The 23,508-nt window shown below is 35.3% G+C and overlaps 3 long non-coding RNA genes across 4 annotated transcripts in view; 2 read left to right on the forward strand and 1 right to left on the reverse strand.

The window, feature by feature from the left end:
- Positions 1-1,826: 1,826 nt before the first annotated feature.
- LOC104648791 (uncharacterized) overlaps positions 1,827-23,508 on the reverse strand; it is a 46,381-nt gene continuing 24,699 nt past the window's right edge. The window contains exons 5-6 of one of the 2 annotated variants that reach the window (XR_011220484.1): positions 2,634-2,711; positions 1,827-2,001 (exon numbers count right to left, since the gene is read on the reverse strand). This is a non-coding gene — a long non-coding RNA (uncharacterized lncRNA). Of the gene's footprint in view, positions 2,002-2,633; positions 2,712-5,382; positions 6,361-23,508 lie in introns of those variants that run through there. The other variant, XR_742765.4, reaches the window with a different exon arrangement.
- On the forward strand, positions 3,035-4,599 carry LOC138348000 (uncharacterized). Its single transcript, XR_011220483.1, has 2 exons — positions 3,035-3,338; positions 4,314-4,599. It is a non-coding gene; the product is annotated as an uncharacterized lncRNA (long non-coding RNA).
- LOC138340797 (uncharacterized) lies at positions 9,297-12,473 on the forward strand. The gene is made up of 4 exons (XR_011213649.1): positions 9,297-9,360; positions 10,230-10,306; positions 11,143-11,210; positions 12,283-12,473. It is a non-coding gene; the product is annotated as an uncharacterized lncRNA (long non-coding RNA).

The raw sequence follows: 23,508 nt of genomic DNA on the forward strand, positions 1-23,508 counted from the left end.
TAATCATCACTTGTTACATCCATCCTATTGAAAATCTTGTGAAAAATAATTGATGAGTTTATATTACTATGAATATTATTCAAGAAAATACCCCTCAAACATGTTATATATAATGGAAATGAAGGTTTAAGAGCAAAAAAAGTGTAGAAAAGGTAAATGCTATAGAAAAGAGTTAGGCGTTTCTTGGTACTTTCGCTGTCACTATCACACATTTAAAAATCAATGCTTGGAAATTTCCTCGAAATGGTTCATTTAGAAAATTATTTCTATCCTTCACTTTACTAGTTCATTGTATCATTCAAAATAAATATTTATTAGACTATTGCTGAACTGCAAGACACTATTTTAGCATGAATTGACAAGATATGGATAAAAGATCAAATAACTCTTTTACTTTGAAAACCACTTGTTTTTTCCCTTCAAAAGAAAAAAAATACTCTTGATTTTTTTTATTTACTCTCTCTCTTACTTTACTTTTTTTTTTCTTTACCACACTCATCAATTTAATTTTATTTTGTTGATTCATTTGACGTTCAAGATTTTATTTTGTTGTTAGATTTATACTCACTCCGTATCATTTTATGTGACACCATTTTCTTTTTGGTCAGTCCCAAAAAAAATGTCACATTTTCTTATATGGTGAAGTATTTAAAGGTACAATTTTTCTTTTATTCTTGTTGGTCCCACTTAATTTTTAATAGTATTTAATACATTTATGAGGAGAGACAAAAGTGAATCCACTTTTGAGGTAAAATTTGTTAAACAATTCAAAGTCTTCATTTATTTCTTAAATTTCGTGCTGGGTCAAATCGTGCCACATAAAATGGGACGGAGAGAGTATAATTTAACAAGATGGATTCGAAAAATCAGAATAGTCAATTAAATGAAGTATTGAATAATGTTTTGGGGTTAGATAAGGATGACAATTTGTTGTCTCAAAATCATGAAGATTTCAATGGTGCATGAGATAGGTCTGAGAAAAAAAACTAAAAGTTTCTCATGACCTATAGACTTCAAAAAAACTAAAATATAGCTAAAAGTGGGGACCTAAACTTAGATTTGATCTCGTGACCTTTAGACTATTTGTTTAAGCTTTAATCATTTGCGCTACAATAATATTCATTCATAATTACGAAAGAAAATATATTTATGCTCTGTCATATCAGTTGTTTATTGAATATCACAAGTAAATTTAAAATGAAATATTATCAATAAATATAGTTCAATAACTATTAAAATGTGAAGATAAATTGATCAAAGGGACATGTACTGTAATTATTTGTATTATCCAATTAAATGTACTGTAATTATTTGTATTATCCAATTAAAATTTGATCATGCATATATAATTGCATTCAACTAACTTGTAATTGTGAGGGAGCATAACTCATATAATACTTTATCCATTACATTTATTTTCATCATAATGATTCAACTTATAATAATGAAACATCTTTAATTTTTGTAAACAATCCAAATATAAACTTTTACAATCTTATTTACAAAAAAATGAATTTAAAAATTATTAAAATCCTAAAAGTTTCAAATAATCTATTTTTTTAAAAAAACTAAATTGGGACATAACTGTCACGACCCAAAACGAGTCGTGAGTGACACCCACACTTAACCTCCTAAGTGGGTGAATCAAGGAATCTAAATCCCCAACATATATCAATAATTCAACTATGAATACCAATGTAATGCGGAAGCTTAAAACTTATTAAAGTAACTGATTAAATAAACATCTAAAGTTTAACACTTATTATCCCCAAAATTTAAAAGTCATCATATCAAGGACATCTGTTCTCAATTACCAAGTCTAGAAGTATTGAAAATACCAAAATAAATAAATAAGATGGTCCATGTCCGAAATTTAAGGATATCATGACATAATGAGAGAATCCAGCACGAGCTAGAAATAATAGCTTACCCTGAAACTCTGATGTGCTGGAGATTGTCTAGAGCTGAGGGTGAGTTGAAGTCGATGGTACACTTGTTGCACTTTACAAAAGAAAAATAAAGAAAATACAAGTAGGGGTTAGTACAAGGAACACGTACTGAGTAGGTATCACCGGCCAACCCAAAATAGAAACTAATATGTATTGAATAATAATATAAAATCAACTATGATACTTAGCAGGTGGCAAACAACAAACAACATAAACCACTGCCAATAACACCATAGTAGGTACACAATCAATCATAATTATATAAAGTTAATTCGAGATTCCTTTCCTTTGATGTTATCGTGTCGAAATGTGATACTCCGATTCCATATATCGTGTCAGAACGTGACACTCTAATCTTATAATATCGTGTCGGAACATGACACTCCAATCCAATAATATAGTATAGGAACGTGACACTTTGTTCTAATAATACCGTGTCAAAACGTGACACTCCGCTCCAATTATCTCATTAATTTATTTCATCAAGCCTTCTTTATTCAAGGCATCACTTCGATAGATATGGTTCAAGATTGTAAATTCCAGGGTCTCAAGATTTTAGACCAACCACAAACCACACAACCAATCTATATAACCACACAATCAAGTACATAAGAAACTTCATAATATCATTCAATACATATCAATCGCTATTGAAAGTCTATCTATCAAATAGAAATAACGTACCTCCATTGAAGAACAGAAGTCAAGTAAACTACTTCTCCAATGCCTTTCCTTTCCTCAATGCCTTCGAACCTTTCCGATCTATCAAATATATATGCATAATTTATAAGTTAACGAGTCTATAAACACTCAAATTATTGTATATTTAGCCCTAGACCAAAAATCTCACCTAATTATATAATCAATTTCCTAAAGTTCAAAATTAATGCTAGATCTTAATTACCCCAATTAACATAACTTTAATGAAATTTAGATAATTCGATACACTTAATATTTAATTATCTATCTCAATATACTAAAATTCAATTTATAGGATGATGGTAAGTAGTAAACTTCATGATTAAACCACTGATTGCGAAAACCAGTGGTACCCATATAATGATTAGCTAATCATTATTTTAATTGAAACATAGACGTTTGCCAAATATTCAACTACTGCAATTTTCAACTGTTGCTCCCATCTTCAATTTTCATTCTATTTTATTATTAATTAATTTTTTAAATAAAAATTACTTTTCTCTTTATAGATATAAACGAGCCAAATATTTGCTCATTTCCCCTCTCTTCCACGAGCACCAATACATACGCATTCATTTTCACCCTTCTTCTCTTTGACCTAATTTTTCATTCATTTTTGCAGCTTAGCAGAAGTAGAACGATGGAAAGTAGAAGTTGTGGATCCTAGCAGAAGCAGAACGACGGAAGATGGTAAGTTCTTCATGTCTGTGATTTTAGGACAAACATAAACTCATTTTTTCTTTGAATCTAAACCCGTTTTTCTCTTCAAACCTTCTGTGAAATCTAATGAAATGGAGGGTTCTATGTTTTCTTGTAAAATCTAAGGAAATTGAGTTTCGTTCTTTAACTGTTGGAGGTTCTCTTCTTTAATTTTTGAGGTTACAACTGAAGAAACAACAAGTTTGAACTTGAGGTTTTCTTCTTGAATCTCTTCTTTTGTCTTTAATATTTGGGTGTGGTTAGTGTATTTGATGTATTTCTCTATTTTTGGGTTCTTTTTCATTAAATTGTAGCTATTGTGGGTTTAATGTTTTGTTGTATTTATGGGTTATCGATTGCTCTAGACCTATTTAATTTGAAATTGATGTTGTATTTCTTGTCCATGAGTTATTCAATTAGGTTTGAATACCATTGTATTGACGACGTCTTCATTGATTTCACCACTCACTTGCATTATTGTTGACGATTTAATTTAGAGCAACAAGAAACAAAAGATAATTAACATGAAAGAATAATCTAAAATTTGTGACTGATTGGTACTAAAATGTGCTACTGGGTAATATTATGATAAGTTCTTCTTGTCTGTAATTTCAAGTTGAACTTTGGACCTCTAATTTATTGGATTCAAAGTTGAAATTTTTGAGCAGTACTACTGTTTCTATTGTGTTTTAATATGATTTGAATAATTAACCATTGATTTAACAGAGGCATATTGGTAACAATTCTCAAAAATGAATTCTTTGTATGTATCTTTATTTTCTGTATACATATATCGTTTCATGGTTTATTGATTCAATTATCAGAATTGGATAATTATAGAGACAGACACAGAGTTTGGCTATTATTCTCTCTAGAAATTTTTGTGAAATCGAAGAAAATGGAGGGCTGAAAGTTTGCTTGTGAAATCTGAGAAATCTTGATGTCTTTTTTCTTCAACAACTGCAGGTTCTGTTCTAACATCTTTGAGGTTATAGCTGAAGAAACTTCAAGTTTGAGATGTTAATGTTTTCTTCTTGAATCTTTTCTTTTTCCTTTAATCTTTGAGTTGTAATTAGTGTATTTGATGTATTTTTTTTTCTGATTGTGGGACTTCCCCATCAAGTTTTAGCTATTGTGGGTTTAAAGTTTTGTTGGCAGTTCAGGTGAAATTGATATTCTAGATCTATTTCTCTTGATATTGATGTTGGATTTGTTGTTCCATGATTCATCCAATCGATTTTGGTTACCCTTGCATTGATGATATCTTCTTTGATTTCACCTCTCGCTTGAGTAGCTATGTGAGAAATTTCGATTTCATTATTGTTAAAGAGTTACATAAAGCAACAGGAAACAAGAGTGTAAATTTGCATGAAAGTGGGAAAAATTGAATTTCACTGTCGGTGTTAGACTTTTTTACATGAAAATCTGAAACATCAGAAAATTCTAGATCAACTTTTATTTGCGTTAAAATTCTGCTTTATCACTTTTAAGGAATGTTCAGCCTTGATTTTTTACCAAAAGGAAAATCAATAGGGATATTTTTTAAAAAAGAATTGAATCCTGGCGATTTGTATGTCCATCGACTATTTTTCATTCCTTGAATGTCCATCTAAAAGTCGTTCATAAAAAATTTGAAATCATGATAAACTTGTTAAAGTTATTTCTTGACAGGTCAAGTAGATCAGTGTTTTGTATATATTTCTAATTATAACGGGAACTTTGATATTTGTTTCATATATTAAGAAAAACTATGTAATGCTTGTTGTAAATTGAATTGTGATTGCTATGAGTTTTAATCTACATATACTCCATGTACATTTTGAGATATGTTTGTTCATGTGTAAAACATTATTGTCTTTTCGTTTCATAGTTTATCATAAATTTGATTCTTTTTATCTGTTTGTGTAGCTAAATATCAATGGATAATTTAGATAGAAGTTGGATGAGTATGAGACCATGCAGTGATAAATACATTAGTGCAGTGAATGATTTTCTTGATAAGACATTTCAATGAGCTTCAAAAGGAAATGAAATATTATGCCTAGCAAAAAATGCATCAATCGTTATTGGCATTACAAAAATGTTGTGAAAGGATCACTTGATTGTAAATGAATTTGTGGATGATACAACAAATGAACTTTTCACGGGGAGAGAGTTTCCTCACGAAATACACAACTTTCATGCAACCATGATGATATTGATGGTACTTCATGATGAAATAAGTCATGGAGAAGGAGAGAGAGAAGGGCTATCTGAAGATGCAACGAGATTTTTTAAATTACTGGATGAAGGAAAAAAAGAGTTATATCTGGGGTGTGAGAACTTCAATAAGTTGAGTTTCATCATTCGATTATACTTTCTTAAATACCTACATGGGTTGAGTGATGTGGCTTTTACTGATCTGTTAGAATTGTTAAAATAAGCATTTCCCTTTTCTCAACTACCCGAGTCTTTCAATAAAGCTAAAAAAATAATAAAATATTTGGGTCTCGGCTATGAAAAAATACATGCATGCCGTAATGATTGCATGTTATTTTGAAATGAAAATGCAGATAAAGATAATTGCTTTTTGTGTGGATCTTTTAGATGGTCCAATGAGGGTGATGACACAACTAGTGCAAGCTCTAAAACACCAGCAAAGATTTTAAGGTACTTCCCTTTAAAGCCTAGGCTTCAGAGAATGTTTTTGTGTCCTGAAATAGCTGTTGCAATGAGATGACATGATTCTGAATGACCTAATAATGGGAATTTAAGGCATCCTGCTGATGGAGAAGCTTGGAAGGATTTTGATTCTATGCATCCAAACTTCTCAAATGATCCTCGTAATTTTTGATTGGGCCTTTCAAGTGATGGTTTCAATCCATTTCGGACCATGAGCATTTTCCATAGTACGTGACCTATTATGTTGGTAAACTATAATTTATCACCATGGATTTGCATGAAGCCAGAGTATATGATGTTGTCGATGATCATTCTGGGGCCATTATATCCTAGACAGGATATAAATGTGTACCTACAATCATGAATTGCAGAATTGAAGGAACTATGAGAATTCGAGATGGAAACATATGATGCTCATACAAATCAAACATTTCAAATGTGTGCAGCTTTAATGTGGACAATTAGTGATTTTCCAGCACAATCAATGCTTTCTGGATGGAGTACTAAGAAAAATTAGCATGCCCCACGTGTAACTATGACACATGCTCTTAATATCTCAAACATAGTCGTAAAATGCGTTACTTAGGTCATCAGGCTTTTTTGCCTCCTGATCATCCATTTAGAAGAGACAAAACATCTTTTAATGGATAGGAGGATCATAGACCTGCACCTATATCCTTGTCGGACATAGAAATATTTGAAAAGTTGCATGATTTCAGTAATGGTTTTGGGAAGGCCAACAAAAAAAGACTTTTAAATAATGAGGGTCCATGGAAGAAAAGATCCATCTTTATTGAATTAACATAATGGCAACATAATAAGTTGAGGCACAATCTTGATGTGATGTATATTGAGAAAAATATATATGATAGTTTGCTTGGGACTTTATTAGATATCCCAGAAAAGTCAAAAAATCACATTAATTTTTGTTATGACTTGCAAGAAATGGGAATAGGAAAGTAGCTTTATCCAAGGAAATATAATACAAAGGGAAAAGCTCATTTAGCTAAATCTTGTTTTACCATGAAGCCTGAAGAAAACGATTATTTTGCGTTGTCTTAAAGAAAGAAAAATTACCAAAAGGATTTACCTCAAACATATCAGATCGTGTGGATGTGGATGAGATGAAAATATTAGGGTACAAAAGCCATGATGCTTATTTTATAATGTATTGCTTAATTCAAATTGCGGTTCGAAAATGATTACCGAAGAATGTTTCATTAGCCTTGATTAGGTTGGGGAACTTCTTTAAAGCTATATGCAGTAAGGTAATAAGGCGAGAAAATCTTGAACCAATGCAGATTGAAATCAAAGAAAGTATATTGAGCTTGAAAATATTTTTCCTTTATCTTTTTTGATATAATGAAACATTTGTCTGTCCATTTGGTTGGTGAGACTGCAAGGTCGACAAAGTGAATATGACGGCCAATCATTTGATGCTTTTACAACAGTCATGGCAAAGGAACACCCAGGGAGCCTGAGATTGTATGGACAATGAGTTACCAAAACTACTTGAAAATAAAAAAGCGCTTTCTGAACCTTGTTTAACTTCTAATAATGAGAGGATGGAAAAAAATTGAAGGAATTAGAAGAGAGGATGCATCAAAGAATGACGAAAAAATTAAAACAACAAAAATTCACCATTCACCAAGAAGTTATAAATGATATTCTTTGACGAATTAATCGTATGCACCCAGGACTTCAATTGAATGCCGCCACGTTGGCCTCATTGGGTGCTCAATCACGTTTATTATTTTTCTTATTCTTCACTTCAACACTAGCTTGGTGCTCAATCAAGAAGATATGAAACCGTTTAATCGTCCATCTTTTAGCAAAAACAATCAAGGTATGGAGCTTATTATTTTTGTTATTCTTCACTTCAACACTAGCTTGGTTTGAATGTGTTGCCTATGTCTATGTATCAATGCTGTATCTGGACTGTTTCTGTGACTGTTTGAATGTTCTGCCTATGTTTATGTATCAATGCTGTTTTTGTATTTCTTTTACAACTGTTTGAATGTGTTTCCTATGTCTATGTATCAATGTTGTTTCTGGACTAGCACAAGCGTAGCATAAATTAAAGTACTGGACTTTTTTTGCGACTTCAGAATCTGATTCTTTAGATGTTGCTTGAGTATTTCTCCAATATTCTATTTTGTATGTTTCATGAGAAACAAATTCTTCTCTTTTTTCTGATTGGTGAATTCGTTATTCTGTCCTCATGTTTTGTGAGCATCTTTCAAATTAAGAATCCTCCTCGCTTGGCTTGGAAAATATGAAAAACTATGAATCTCAACCCTACCTGGAGTCTGTATGATGTTCTGAAAAGTTATAACTTGTGTGCTTGGTGTGTGCGTGCGATTTATGATGCATTTTTTAGTATAGCATCCATTGCCAAGTATAGTACTGGAATTGGAACTTCATCTAGCTTGACTGTGTTGTCTTCTGTTGCTTTTTTTCTGCTCGTAATTTGTTTCTTTCTTGTCTTCAGTTATAAGTCGTAACATTTATTTCTGGCTATTATCTCACAGAGATTTTCCCTGAAGTTCAGTTAGACTCTTTTCTTAATTCAAAACAATTGCTTTTATTGAAAACATAGGCATATTTCACCTCTTTTTCGACTTGAGAGTAAACCTATTTTTTTTCTGGCCTACTTTTGCAAACCTACCTCACCTTGTATAGCTCTTCGAGCTAATCCTTTTATGTCTTTCTTGGTGTTGGTTCATTTTTATTCTTCTGTTAGTATTAAATAATCCATTCAATTTCAAAAAGAGAATAGGATACTTGAAGAACTTTGTGTTAGGATCGAATTCACGCACACACACTAGATGAATGAAGAACACAAGGACTTTCAAGAGAAAGAGATGAGAGATTTAGAGAGATAAAGAGAAAACCCAATATTTCGTGGTAACACCCCGTAAGTAAACTTCCACGGCGGTGAGGTATATTTATATGTTAATAAATCAGAGTATTTTTGGTTATAGAGAATAAATAGAGAAAAAATAGGAAAGCCTAAAATTTAGGTCGGGTCGCTGCCCCGAACTGTAACGACCCGCTAGGTCGTTTTGAGAACTAGGACTAGTTCGACTCCTTTTGAAAATTTAAAGGGGTTATTTTTAAACTATTCGAAGAATAAGAGTATTTAGTTGATAAAATTTTAGTGAAGAATTAATATAGTTAATATTTAGTGGGCCTAGTTTATAATTCAATTCAGAAATATTTTTTTTTGGCCCATGAAATTAAGCTTAAGTAAAGAGGGGTCAATAATCTGTTAGTCATAACTCAAAAATAAAATAAAATAATACAATAGGGCAAAGAGCAGCGGTTGGCTAAGGGTTTACGGTGGTTCTTGGTAAGCACCTGAAATTCTTCAATTTTTATATGAATTTTTATAATGCTCATGTAATGTTTTTGTTTATTACCGAAAGTAAATCCTATTTCTTTATGTTAATGGTATTGGCGGGAGGAACAAGGAACCGCATGAGTTATGTTAGGTTGTGATGTGGGTGATGAAAAGTTTTAGCAACAATTAATGTGAGGTTTTTGTTAGCGTGAATATACAGTTAGGCGACTAAATTGTTTAGATTGGGAAGAAAAAAAAAAGCATATGAAAAGGGTGGACATGGTAACGATAGCTGCAGATGCACTTGGCGGTGACATTCCCCTGAATTGGCAAAGGGTGGAACAAAGTTAAAGAATGATAAAGTTATTTGAATTAGAATAGGAAAGAAAATTTTGTTTATTTTAATCATAAAAGGTAATCATTAAATAATGATTTGATGTAATCATTGGCAACAGCCATGTTTGCATATATGGAATCTGCAAAATCCCATGGCCATTATTTACTAAAATAATGTTTTGTTTCGTTGGTTAAGTTACAGTTAATTTATTTATCGTCTTAAACTTTTTCTTTTATTTTTATTGAATTATTCTTTTATTTAACTTTCATATAGTAATACTCCTCGAAGTTTATGGGTATAGCTAACCAATTTTTGGTGGTATCGTGTTACATGAGTATCCTTAAATTCATAATATTTATAGGAGTTGAGGCTTAACACTAGGCTTGAAATTTAGCAAGCATGAAAAAAATTGGCATACCACTATATAGCAAGATTTGGAGTTTGATTGGAAATATGAGCGAGTTTTAGCGTCTATGATAGACATATAATAATTTGAATGTCTACAAAAATTGCTTACTTACGAATATTGCAAAATTGGTAGATTGGGAACGTTCTGAAACCTTGCGAAAAGGAAAGGAAAAATCTTAAAAGATTCGTGGCACAAGTTCGGCATCTAAGGTATGTTAAGACTTTTTAGACTTGTTGAAGGACGTTTTCCTAATTAAAGATTAAGAAACGAAAATAGACAAGGGGTAAGGGGGAAAGATGGTGGTCTCGTATCAATGGTGTGACGGGCATTGGTACGAGTACCGGTGTTATAAAAAGGAAAAATACTATTATAGAATGTGGACTGAAATTTGAGAATGCCAAAGCATATGGGCATTAGCTGATATATTATTGACTTGAATTCCTTGTGTGATTGTGTTTTATTTATTTCACACGTATAGTTGAGATAATTGAGGTGGTTATGTATTATATTCATATTGATTGATTGAGATGCATCATTATTCCCTCTATTGAAACAATATTGTGCACATACATAGAGATGAGACTGAGTATAAGTTGGGCACGTGGAGATCGTCCGTGCTGGGGATGGTGAGATGTTAAGATTGTAATTTGGGCACGTGGAGACCGTCCGTGCGAAAATTGTTGATATTATGATAGTGCGTTGAGATCGTCCGCACAGACACGTGGAGATCGTCCGTGTCGGTATATGGACCTCGCGAGTCCCCCATGGGTCATGAACTCTCGATGTAGTTCCGAGGAGTATCATGTATATACGGTTGAGTGAGTATTGGGTATTCTGAGACATATCATTACATGGCATCATATTGCATTGCATTTCATCCCATCATTCATTCTTGATGACTATATGTTTCGCTTGGTGTTTGAAAAATATTAAATGTTGATTTCCTTTATTGATGAAACTTAAATAGTAAGTGTAATATATCTTTCCTAGTGGGTACACATGGTTTCGTACTCATACTACGCTTGTTGCACTCTTTGTGGTGCAGATTCGATTCCGAGTAGGAGCACATCTCGTGGAGCAAATTGAGTCCGGCTTGAAGTTCTTGGAGTTGTGGTGAGCTGCTTGGCTGTTCCGTGGCCCACACCTCCCTCTATCTTTTACTTATTCTGTTATTCAGTATTCAGACAGGATATCCCTTATGTTAGATTTGCCTTTTTAGTTTCAGACTTGCATCGTATTTTAGAAGCTCTTGTACTCATGACACCATTTCTTGGGTAGTATTTTTTTTCAGTTTTCCGCATTCATACTTATAAGAACTCAGTGTTGGAGATTTGGAAATTGTTGTCTTTTCACTTCTTGTTAGTTAAGTTTGTTAAAATATGTTGGTTGGCTTACCTATTGGTTGGGAATATAGGTGCCATCACGACTCGTGATTTTGGGTCGTGACACGAACCCCGCTTTCAGATGGGGGACTCCCGCCCCCCATAACCCCCCGGCAACCTCACTCCGGAGGTTAAACCGCGTAAACAGTTATATATATTAATCAGGCTCCACTACCTGACACTTTGTGATCTAAAAAGACTTGCTTTCCCATTTCTTTACTGGATATATTAATATCTATTGTGTTTTGTTTTTCTTAATGGTCTATGTCTACTTGGTGAAGATATGTCTTTCCTTCTCTTGCTCTTAGTGTTTTGACAAAATCTCTTCTGTTGTGTTTTTCTTTTGCAAAGGTGCTTGTTGGTATCTATTTTCAAGTGACATTTTTTGAGATGACTTCTTTTATGAGGTCAAGTGGAAACTGAGTGATTAAATAAAGCATCAGTTAGAATAATTTGTTGCTTGGTGTGTGCATGTGATTTATGATGCATTTTTTAATAATGTTTCATGCTCGACTAATAGAATTAACATAGAGAGTAATGTTCAGTCTATTTACTTGCGAAATATTGGATGAGCATTATCACACAAAGGCCTATTTTGGACTAGTTATTTGTTGGTTTTGGTCGACCTTGATAACTATCATGGCTTGAATTTGTACTCATGGTGAATTGGAGGTGTTTGAATGAAGTCCGAACGTTTTGTCCCTTCCTGTTGGTTGTTAAAATTCCTTCCCATGAAATTTTTTTGGTATATTTTAATCTTTTGTTCTGTCCCTCAATAAACTTTTATTTATGGTCTTTTATAGGTGAGAAGATAACCAACACGAGGATGATAACAACAGTAGAGATGAAGAACTTACTGGATATATTTGATTGGAAGTTGGAGAATCCTATTAATTTAGCTCAACTTTTTTGCTTCTTGACATTTTGAGACTTTTGTTAAGCAACAGTCTTTTGTTTTAATATCTATTAGTATGGAAGTGCAAACGATTGAAAACATGTGTTTTGGTATGTTTTACCTTTATGGATATTGTGACTAGGATATTTCGAATTATATATATATATATATATATATATATATATATATATATATATATATATATGATTCCACTATATAATTAGTCGTTTTCTTTCGTGATTTGATTTAGAGAACTTTTTTATGAATTATATATATATATATATATATATATATATATATATATATATATATATATATATATATATATATATATATATTTTGCTTAAGAAACATGAACTATTGTAACAGGTTGGGAAAATCTGTATATTCATATAGATTGGTTGCTATAGAAAATAAAACTATTGCAATATCAATAAAAACTGTTGCCATATTATTTAAAAAAGTGTTGCGATATGAACAAGCTATTGCAACGGACTTTATTGCAACGCTATGTAACAATTACCACAACCCCTAATTCAACAGTTGTTAACAGTTACAATTATTTTAATATTATAGTGCCTATAAATAGAAGGAAAACCGTTACAATAGAGACCCTTATAGCAACACTTTCGAGAATCGTTACATTACCTATTACAGTAGAGCTATAGTAACGCGAGCAAATGAGACGGTTCATAAACCGTTGTTGTAGCTCTACGGCAACAATTTGTTGTCCTATTGCAACACATATGGAACTGTTAGGCCTAATTTCTAGTTGTGTCAACAACCTAATCTTTCAATCATTAATTGTTTCTGCTTATATTTTGACCAATCATCACATCACATCTGCACTTAACACTTTTCAATTTTTCACACCAAATTCGTGTGGGTATAAAAAGGACTAACAATTAACCTCCTTATTCTTAAACACTCTAATTCTGAAAGTTCTAGGAAAAAACTTTGCTAACCTGAAACGCTTCTTCAATTTGCTCTTGACAATCGTTCGACTCCTTTTTTTTTTTTTTACACATTAGCTATCACCCTAATTGTATACGTTAAAATTATAAAAGTAACAAAAGTGACCCACTATAAATTTTAAAGTTATCTTCTTTAACCATCAACTAAGCATATTATTAAAACTACCCCACTAGTTGTAACTACAAATAGTCCAAAATACCCCTATAGAACCTATGAGAAAGTATTTTATGCAATAAAAAGTTTTAGTACTCAAAACGACCAAAAAAGGTCGTTACAATAACCTAGATTCGAACTCATGACCTATAGACTATTCATTTAAGTTTTAACAATTCACGTTGCAATATCATTAGTTACAATTACGACAGAAAAGTATTTATTCTCTTCATATAAGTTGTTAATGAATATTACTAGAGAATTTAAAATGTGATATATCAATAAATATAGTCTAATAACTCCTAATACGTGAAGATAAATTGATCTAAGATTGACATGTATCATAACTAATTGTATCATCCGATTATAACTTGATCATGCATATATAATCACATTCACTTGATTTATATTTGTGAGGGAGCATAACTCATATAATACTATATCTATTACATTTATTTTCATCATAATGATTCAACTTATAATAGTGATAAATCTTTAATTTTTGTGAAATAATCCAAATATAAGCTTTTACAATCATATTTACCAAAATAATATAAAATTAAAAATTATTTAAATACTAATAGCTTCAAATAGTCTCGTTTTTTTTAAAAATACCTAAAATTGGGACCTAACCTAGATTCGAACCCGTGACCTATACACTGTTCGTTAAAGTTTTAACCATTGGCGATGCAATAACATTCATTCATAATTATCAAAGAAAATTTATTTAGTCTCTTTATATATTACAAGGAAATTTAAAATGAGATATTGTCTATGAATATAGTCTAATAACTCCTAAAATGTGAAGATAAATTGATCAAAAGTTGATCACATTCAATTAACTTGTATTTGTGAGGGAGCATAACTCATATAATACTATACCCATTACATTTATTTTCATCATAATGATTCGATTTATAGTAATGAAAAATCTTCAATTTTTGTGAAACAATCCAAATGTAAACAAATCCAATCATATTTACAAAAAAAAAAAATTAAAAATTATTTAAATCCTAAAAACTTCAAAGAGTCTATTTTTTTTTACAAAAATACCTAAAATTGGGACCTAACCTAGGTTCGAACTCTTGAACTATAAATTATTCGTTTAAGCTTTAATTATTTGCGCTTCAATAACATTCAATCATAATTATGAAAGAAAATTTATTTTATCTTTTGATATCAGTAGTTTAATGAATATCACTAGAGAATTTAAAATGAGATATTATCAATAAATATAGTCTAATAACCCCTAAAATATGAACATAAATTGATCAAAAGTTGTCATGCATCATAACTAATTATATTACATAATTATAACTTGATCATGCTTATATAATCACATTCAATTGGCTTATATTTGTGAGGGAACATAACTCATATTATACTATATCCTTTACATTTATTTTCATCATAATGATTAGACTTATAATAATGAAAAATCTTCAATTTTTGTGAAGAGGATCTAAATACATACTTTTACAATCTTATTTACCAAACAGACAAGAAATTAAAATTATTTAAATCTTAAAAGCTTCAAAGAGTCTAATCTTTTTAAAAATATGCTCAAAATTGGGACCTAATCTAGATACGAACTCGTGACATATTGACTATTCGTTTAAACTTTAACCATTCGCGTTGCATTATCATTCAGTCATAATTATGAAAGAAAATTTATTTAGTTTTGTTATATCAGTTGTTTAATGAATATCATAAGGAAATTTAAAATGAGATATTATCAATATATATAGTTTAATAACCCTTAGAATGTGAAGATAAATTGATCAAAGATTGACATGTACAATAACTAACTGTATTACACAATTATAACTTGATTATGCATATATCATAATTTATGTGTTCGTTGATAAAAGATTGGACATTGATTTTTTAGGATGAATTTTTTCATTCTATTATTTAATTAATAAATGGTCCGTAATGATTTTATATATAAACCTTCTCCAAAATTGCAAAAAAAAATTGTTCCCTTTGTATAGTATTCATGTGTTTTTCGTTATAATAATCAAATTTTATTGCATTTACTTCGTAGTTTAATTTTGATAATGTTAATAATGCATTTTCTTGTTGATATGTGTAACGACCTGTTTAGTCGTTTTGAGCAGCAGACTTCAATTTTGGAGAAACTGGCAGAAACGACGGACCCCACGACGGACCGTCATGGGCACGACAGACCGTCGCAGGGTCTCGTTTCAAAACACTTAGAAAATCTGAAATTGGGTACTAAAAATCGACTCTCTGAACTTCGTGACGGAATGGCAGGACGGACCGTCACAGGTGTAACGGACCGTCACAGACCCTTCAGAGAAATTGAGTCTCTGAACTCTGTGACGGGCAGCAGGACGGACTGTCGCAGGCGCGACGAGCTGTCACAGACTGCGCAATCCCAGTCTGGGTCGGATTTCTTGATACGTTTTAAGGGACGTTTCTGAATATTCTTGCCTTAATTATAAAGTTAGTGGGTTAATGTTAATAAGTCTAATTACTTGGGGGTTAAAAGAGGTAACCTTAAGTTAATTAGTGGGGCATTATTGCCATCTTTTATTCTTAATTATATACTAATTAGGGTAAAAGAAAGAGAGTTGGAATAAGAAAAAGAAAAGAACAGAAAGAGAGAGAAGGGAATCGATAGAGAGAGAGAGAGACGATCGAGAAGGGGAAACACAAAGCTTTGGAGAAAATTTGCTTGCTTGATCACTAATCTTCGGTGGAGGTAGGTTATGGTTATTTCATGCTATTCGTAGTAAACTCTTAATAGCGAATGATATGTGTTAGTAGTATTGTGAACCTTCTATATGCTTAATTGTATGCTTGCATGAATGATGTGAGTATGTAATTATGAATAAATAAGCATGATGAAGCTATTGAATCCCAAATGTTGAAAAGAAATCCTAATCTACTTTGTTAATGATGATGCCTTGGTATAAAAGAAGGCTTGATGAATGAAAGTAGTGAGATTAGGGGATCGGGTGCCACGTTTCGGTACCAGGATAGTATATGAGGATCGGAGTGTCACGTTCCGACACCAGGATAGAATATGCATCGGGTGCCACATTCCGGTACCAGGATAGAATATGGATCGGGTGTCACGTTCCGACACAGGATAGAATATGGATCGGGTGCCACGTTCCGGTACCAGGATAGTATATGAGGATCGGAGTGTCACGTTCCGACACCAGGATAGAATATGGATCGGGTGCCACATTCCGGTACCAGAATAGAATATGGATCGGGTGTCATGTTCCGACACCAGGATAGAATATGGATCGGGTGCCATGTTCCGGTACCAGGATAGTATATGAGGATCGGAGTGTCACGTACCGACACGAGGGGAATAAAGATAAAGAATCTTGAAAGATGTTAATATATTCAATCTAATGAACCTAATTCCCAAATGAGTATGATGAGGAGGCGTGAGTCCTCATTGATGAGCTTGGTGTTGTAACCAAGGGCTATGGTAATTGTAAATGCTGCATGCTAAGGATATTAGTTGATTTTATGATATTATCTATATATACTGTTTTCTATTTTGAGTTGGCCGATGATATCTACTCAGTACCCGTGTTTTGTACTGACCCCTACTTTTATGTTTTCTTCTTGTTTATTTGTGGAGTGCAGCAAACGTGCCGTCGCCTTCGACTCAACAGTAATTCAAGCCAGTCTTACTACACCGGAAATTCAGGGTGAGCTAATGCTTCTAGCTTGGACTGGATCTTCTTCTTCAAGTCTTGATGCCTTGAACTTCCAGCATGGACTAGCTTCTTATGTATTTTTAGCTTTTAGAATACTCTTAGTTTAGTCATTTGATCGTAGATGTTCTTGTGGTGATGACTTCCAGATTTTGGGGATAATAATAGTTATTGATTTTATTTATGAGTTTAAGTCTTCCGCATTACTTTCTGTTTATATTATATTGAAATGTTAAGGTTTAGATTGGTTGGTTCGCTCACATAGGAGGGTAAGTGTGGGTGCCAGTCGCGGCCCGAATTTGGGTCGTGACAAACTTGGTATCAGAGCATTAGGTTCGTTGGTCTCATCACACAAGAACGAGTCTAGTAGAGTCTTAAGGAACGGTAGGGGGACGCCTTTACTTTTCTTTGAGAGGCTATAAGACTTTAGGAAAATTCCATTTTTTCTTTCTTTCTTTCGTGCTACTACTTGAATCCAATTGGTATCTAGGTGATACAAATTGGTGTCTGACCATCTTCACTCTCTTTCGCAGATGGTTAGAACTAGAGCAACGACTACGCCAACACCAACACCAGCACCGGCGGGACAGGGTGCGTCTGAGCCAGCCACTGGGGCTGTAGCTCGAGGAAGAGCAGCGGCAAGAGGCCGTGGTAGAGGTCGTGGGAGGACGTCCTCTAGGGGAAGAGGACGAGCACCTAGCCCATCTGATACTAGGGCAGTGACTCCTCCACCGACTGAGGAAGTAATAAGAGAAGGGGAGGATGGGGAAAATGAACAAGTGCAGAATGAGGGATTGCCACCCCAACCTACCCCAGAGATGATCAATCAGGTTCTCGCCTATCTCAGTGGGTTGTCTGATCAAGGTCAGGCACCTCCAGTGTTTTCTGCGCCAACACCTCCGGTTTCAGAAGTACAATATGCAGCCACTATGGCTCCTCGTATGGATGCCTCATTGGACATAGGCACATTTCCACGTCTGACTACTGGGCCTATAATGACAAATGATCAGCATGAAATTTTTAGTAAGTTCTTGAAATTGAAACCTCCAGTCTTCAACGGTGCTGAATCGGAGGATGCTTATGATTTTCTGGTTGACTGTCACGAGCTACTACACAAGATGGGTATAGTAGAACGGTTTGGTGTGGAGTTTGTGACTTATCAGTTTCAAGGGAACGCCAAAATGTGGTGGCGGTCGCATATTGAGTGTCAACCAACAGAGGCACCACCTATGACTTGGGCCTCATTCTCTAACTTGTTTATGGAGAAGTATATCCCCCGGACGTTGAGGGATAGGAAAAGGGATGAGTTCTTGAGCCTAGAGCAAGATAGGATGTCGGTCAATGCATATGAGGCTAAGTTCCGTGCACTATCCAGATATGCCACCCAACTTTGTTTCAGTCCACAAGAGCGGATTCGTCGTTTTGTGAAGGGGTTGAGGTCAGAGTTGCGGATTTCAGCCTTACAGGTAGCGGCTACGGCAAAATCCTTCCAAGAAGTGGTAGATGTCGTGGTAGAGGTGGAAGGAGTGAAGCCAGATGAATTCACCATGGCATCGACATCAAAGAGGTTTCGAAAGGGAGGTGAGTTTAATGGTTCTTACTCTAGAGGACAGGGTTCCGGAGGTTACGCAGTTCGGCCCATTCAGTCTTCACCACAGACTGTAGTTGGGGGTCCACCTCCGACCGGTCAACACTTCTCTGAGAGACCTATGCATGAATCCAGAGAGTGCTATGGATGTGGGGAGATTGGACATATTAAGAGATATTGTCCAAAACAGAGTTACAGACCTCCAAATGTTAGAGGTAGAGGTGGTCATGGTAGAGGCCGTTATTCTGGAGGACGTGGTGGCCGAGATAATGGTGGCCACCAGAACGGCCGAGGTGATGGGCAACCTGTAGCCACTACATCACAACATTGTAGGGGCAACGGACAGACGGGTGAGAGGGCCCATTGCTACGCTTTCCCTGGGAGATCTGAAGCGGAGGCATCTGATGCTGTCATCACAGGTAATCTTCTGGTTTGTGATTGCATGGCTTCTGTATTGTTTGATCCTGGATCCACATTTTCTTATGTATCTTCCTCATTTGCTAATGGTCTAAATTTACATTGTGAATTACTTGATATGCCTATTCATGTTTCTACTCCGGTGGGTGAGTCTGTGGTAGTTGAAAAGGTATATAGGTCCTGTTTGGTGAACTTTGTGGGGAGCAACACTTATGTAGATTTGGTTATCTTAGAAATGGATGATTTTGATGTAATTCTGGGTATGACTTGGCTTTCTCCGCAATTTGCGATCTTGGATTGTAATGCTAAAACGGTGACGTTAGCAAAGCCTGAGACAGATCCGTTAGTGTGGGAGGGTGACTACACTTCCAATCCGGTGCGTATCATCTCCCTTCTTCGTGCTAAGAAAATGGTTAGTAAAGGGTGTTTAGCTTTCTTGGCACATCTCAAGGATGACACTACCCAAGTACCTTCGATTGAGTCGGTTTCGGTGGTCCGTGAGTTTCGGGATGTGTTCCCTGCAGATCTTCCTGATATGCCACCAGATAGGGATATTGATTTCTGTATTGACCTTGAACCGGGTACTCGCCCCATTTCTATACCCCCTTATAGAATGGCTCCTGCGAAGTTAAGAGAGTTAAGGGCACAACTTCAAGAGTTGTTGAACAAAGGCTTCATTAGACCAAGTGCATCCCCTTGGGGTGCTCCGGTTTTGTTTGTGAAGAAGAAGGATGGGAGTTTTCGGATGTGCATAGACTACCAGCAGTTGAACAAGGTAACCATAAAGAACAAGTACCCTCTTCCTCGCATTGATGACTTGTTCGATCAGTTACAAGGTGCTTGTGTCTTCTCTAAGATTGACTTGAGATCCGGTTATCATCAATTGAAAATACGGACAACGGATGTGCCAAAGACTGCTTTTCGAACGAGGTATGGGCATTACGAATTTGTAGTGATGTCTTTTGGTCTTACGAATGCCCCTGCTGCGTTCATGAGCTTGATGAACGGGATTTTTAAGCCATATTTGGACCTCTTCGTGATCGTATTTATTGATGATATACTTATATACTCAAAGAGCAAGAAAGAACATGAGGAGCATTTGAGAATGGTATTGGAAATGTTGAGGGAGAAAAAACTTTATGCCAAGTTCTCTAAGTGTGAGTTTTGGCTAGATGCAGTGTCCTTCTTGGGGCACGTGGTTTCAAAGGATGGAGTGATGGTTGATCCTTCTAAAATTGAGACAGTGAAGAATTGGGTAAGACCTACTAATGTGTCAGAAATAAGGAGCTTTGTTGGGTTAGCTAGCTATTACCGCCAATTTGTCAAGGGATTCTCTTCTATTGCTTCCCAACTGACGAACTTGACTAAGCAGAATGTTCCATTTGTATGGTCGGACGAGTGTGAAGAAAGCTTTCAGAAGCTCAAGACTCTGTTAACTACTGCACCAATTCTCACCTTGCCAGTGGAGGGTAAGAATTTCATTGTTAATTGTGATGCATCCTATTCGGGTTTGGGTGCAGTGCTAATGCAAGAGAAGAATGTAATTGCTTATGCTTCAAGACAATTAAAAGTGCATGAACGTAACTATCCAACTCATGATTTGGAATTGGCTGCGGTAGTGTTTGCATTAAAGCAATGGAGGCACTATTTATATGGGGTTAAGTGTGAGGTCTACACGGATCATCGTAGCCTTCAGTACGTCTTTACTCAGAAGGATTTGAACTTGAGACAAAGGAGATGGATGGAACTACTGAAGGACTACGACATCACTATTTTGTATCATCCGGGGAAGGCGAATGTTGTAGCGGATGATTTAAGTATAAAGGCGGGAAGCATGGGAAGTCTAGCTCACTTGCAAGCTTCTAGACGCCCATTGGCTAGAGAGGTTCAGACTCTAGCTAATGACTTGATGAGATTAGAAGTAAATGAGAAGGGAGGATTGTTGGCTTCTATGGAGGCAAGATCTTCCTTTCTTGACAAGATTAAGGGAAGACAGTCTGATGATGAGAAACTGCGCAGAATCCAAGATAAGGTATTGCGGGGAGAGGCTAAGGAAGCACAAATCGATGAGTAAGGTGTTTTGAGGATCAAGGGAAGGGTATGCGTACCCCGCGTCGATGATTTGATCAACACTATTGTGACAGAGGCTCATAGTTCAAGGTATTCGATACATCCGGGTGCAACCAAGATGTACCGTGACCTAAAGCAACACTTTTGGTGGAGTAGACTGAAGCGTGATATTGTGGATTTTATTGCCAAATGTCCAAACTATCAACAAGTAAAGCATGAACACTAAAGGCCCAGAGGAACACTTCAGAGAATGCCCATTCCGGAATGGAAATGGGAGAGAATCGCAATGGACTTCGTGGTTGGTCTTCCAAAGATGATGGGTAAGTACGATTCCATCTGGGTGATTGTTGATAGGTTAACTAAGTCTGCTCATTTCATTCCGGTCAAAGTGACTTACAATGCAGAGAAGTTAGCCAAAATTTACATCTCGGAAGAGGTGCGATTGCATGGGGTTCCACTCTCCATTATATCAGATAGAGGTACGCAGTTTACTTCTAAGTTTTGGAAAACACTGCATGCGGAATTGGGTACTAGGTTGGACCTTAGTACCGCGTTCCATCCTCAGACCGATGGTCAGTCTGAGCGAACGATTCAAGAGTTGGAGGATATGCTTCGCGCATGTGTGATAGAGTTTGGTGGCAATTGGGATAGCTTCTTACCCTTAGCGGAATTTTCATACAATAATAGCTATCACTCATGCATTGATATGGCTCCATTTGAAGCATTATATGGTAGGAGATGTAGGTCCCCCATTGGTTGGTTTGATGCGTTTGAGGTTAGACCTTGGGGTACTGATCTTTTGAGGGATTCGATGGAGAAGGTGAAATCTATTCAAGAAAAGCTTCTAGCGGCGCAAAGTAGACAAAAAGAATATGCAGATCGAAGGGTTAGAGACTTAGAGTTCATGGAGGGAGAACGAGTCTTGCTGAAGGTTTCGCCCATGAAAGGGGTGATGCGGTTTGGTAAAAGGGGTAAGCTAAGTCCAAGGTACATTGGACCATTTGAAGTACTTAAGCGAGTAGGGGAGGTGGCTTATGAGTTAGCCTTGCCTCCAGGGCTATCCGGAGTACATCCGGTATTCCATGTGTCGATGTTGAAAAGATACCATGGGGATGGAAACTACATTATCCGTTGGGATTTCAGTTCTGCTTGACGAGAATTTGTCTTATGAGGAGGAACCTGTTACCATTCTAGATAGGGAAATTTGCAAGTTGAGATCAAGGGAGATTGCATCCATCAAGGTGCAATGGAAGAATCGGCCGGTTGAAGAAGCAACTTGGGAGAAGGAGGTCAATATGCGAGAAAGATACCCATACCTGTTTACAGATTCAGGTACTCCTCTTCGCCCTTATTTTCCTTCTTGTGATCGTTCGGGGACGAACGATGGGTAAATTGGTATCTATTGTAACGACCTGTTTAGTCGTTTTGAGCAGCAGACTTCAATTTTGGAGAAACTGGCAGAAACGACGGACCGTCATGGGCACGACGGACCGTCGCAGGGTCTCGTTTCAAAACACTTAAAAAATCTTAAATTGGGTACTGAAAATCGACTCTCTGAACTTCGTGACGAATGGCAGGACGGACCGTCACAGGTGTAATGGACCGTCACAGACCCTTCAGAGAAATTGAGTCTCTAAACTCTGTGACGGGAAGCAGGACGGACCATCGCAGACGCGACGGGTCGTCACAGACTGCGCAATGTCAGTCTGGGTCGGATTTCATGATACGTTTTAATGGACGTTTTTGACTATTCTTGCCTTAATTATAAAGTTAGTGGGTTAATGTTAATAAGTCTAATTACTTGGGGGTTAAAAGAGGTAACCTTAAGTTAATTAGTGTGGCATTATTGCCATCTTTTATTCTTAATTATATACTTATTAGGGTAAAAGAAAGAGGGTTGGAATAAGAAAAAGAAAAGAACAGAAAGAGAGAGAAGGGAATCGATAGAGAGAGATAGACGATCGAGAAGGGGAAACACAAAGCTTTGGAGAAAATTTGCTTGCTTGATCACTAATCTTCGGTGGAGGTAGGTTATGGTTATTTCATGCTATTCGTAGTAAACTCTTAATAGCGAATGATATGTGTTAGTAGTATTGTGAACCTTCTATATGCTTAATTGTATGCTTGCATGAATGATGTGATTATGTAATTATGAATAAATAAGCATGATGAAGCTATTGAATCCCAAATGTTGAAAAGAAACCCTAATCTACTTTGTTAATGATGA

Source organism: Solanum lycopersicum, chromosome 1, assembly GCF_036512215.1.
Source record: "Solanum lycopersicum chromosome 1, SLM_r2.1".
Classification (NCBI taxonomy): domain Eukaryota; kingdom Viridiplantae; phylum Streptophyta; class Magnoliopsida; order Solanales; family Solanaceae; genus Solanum; species Solanum lycopersicum.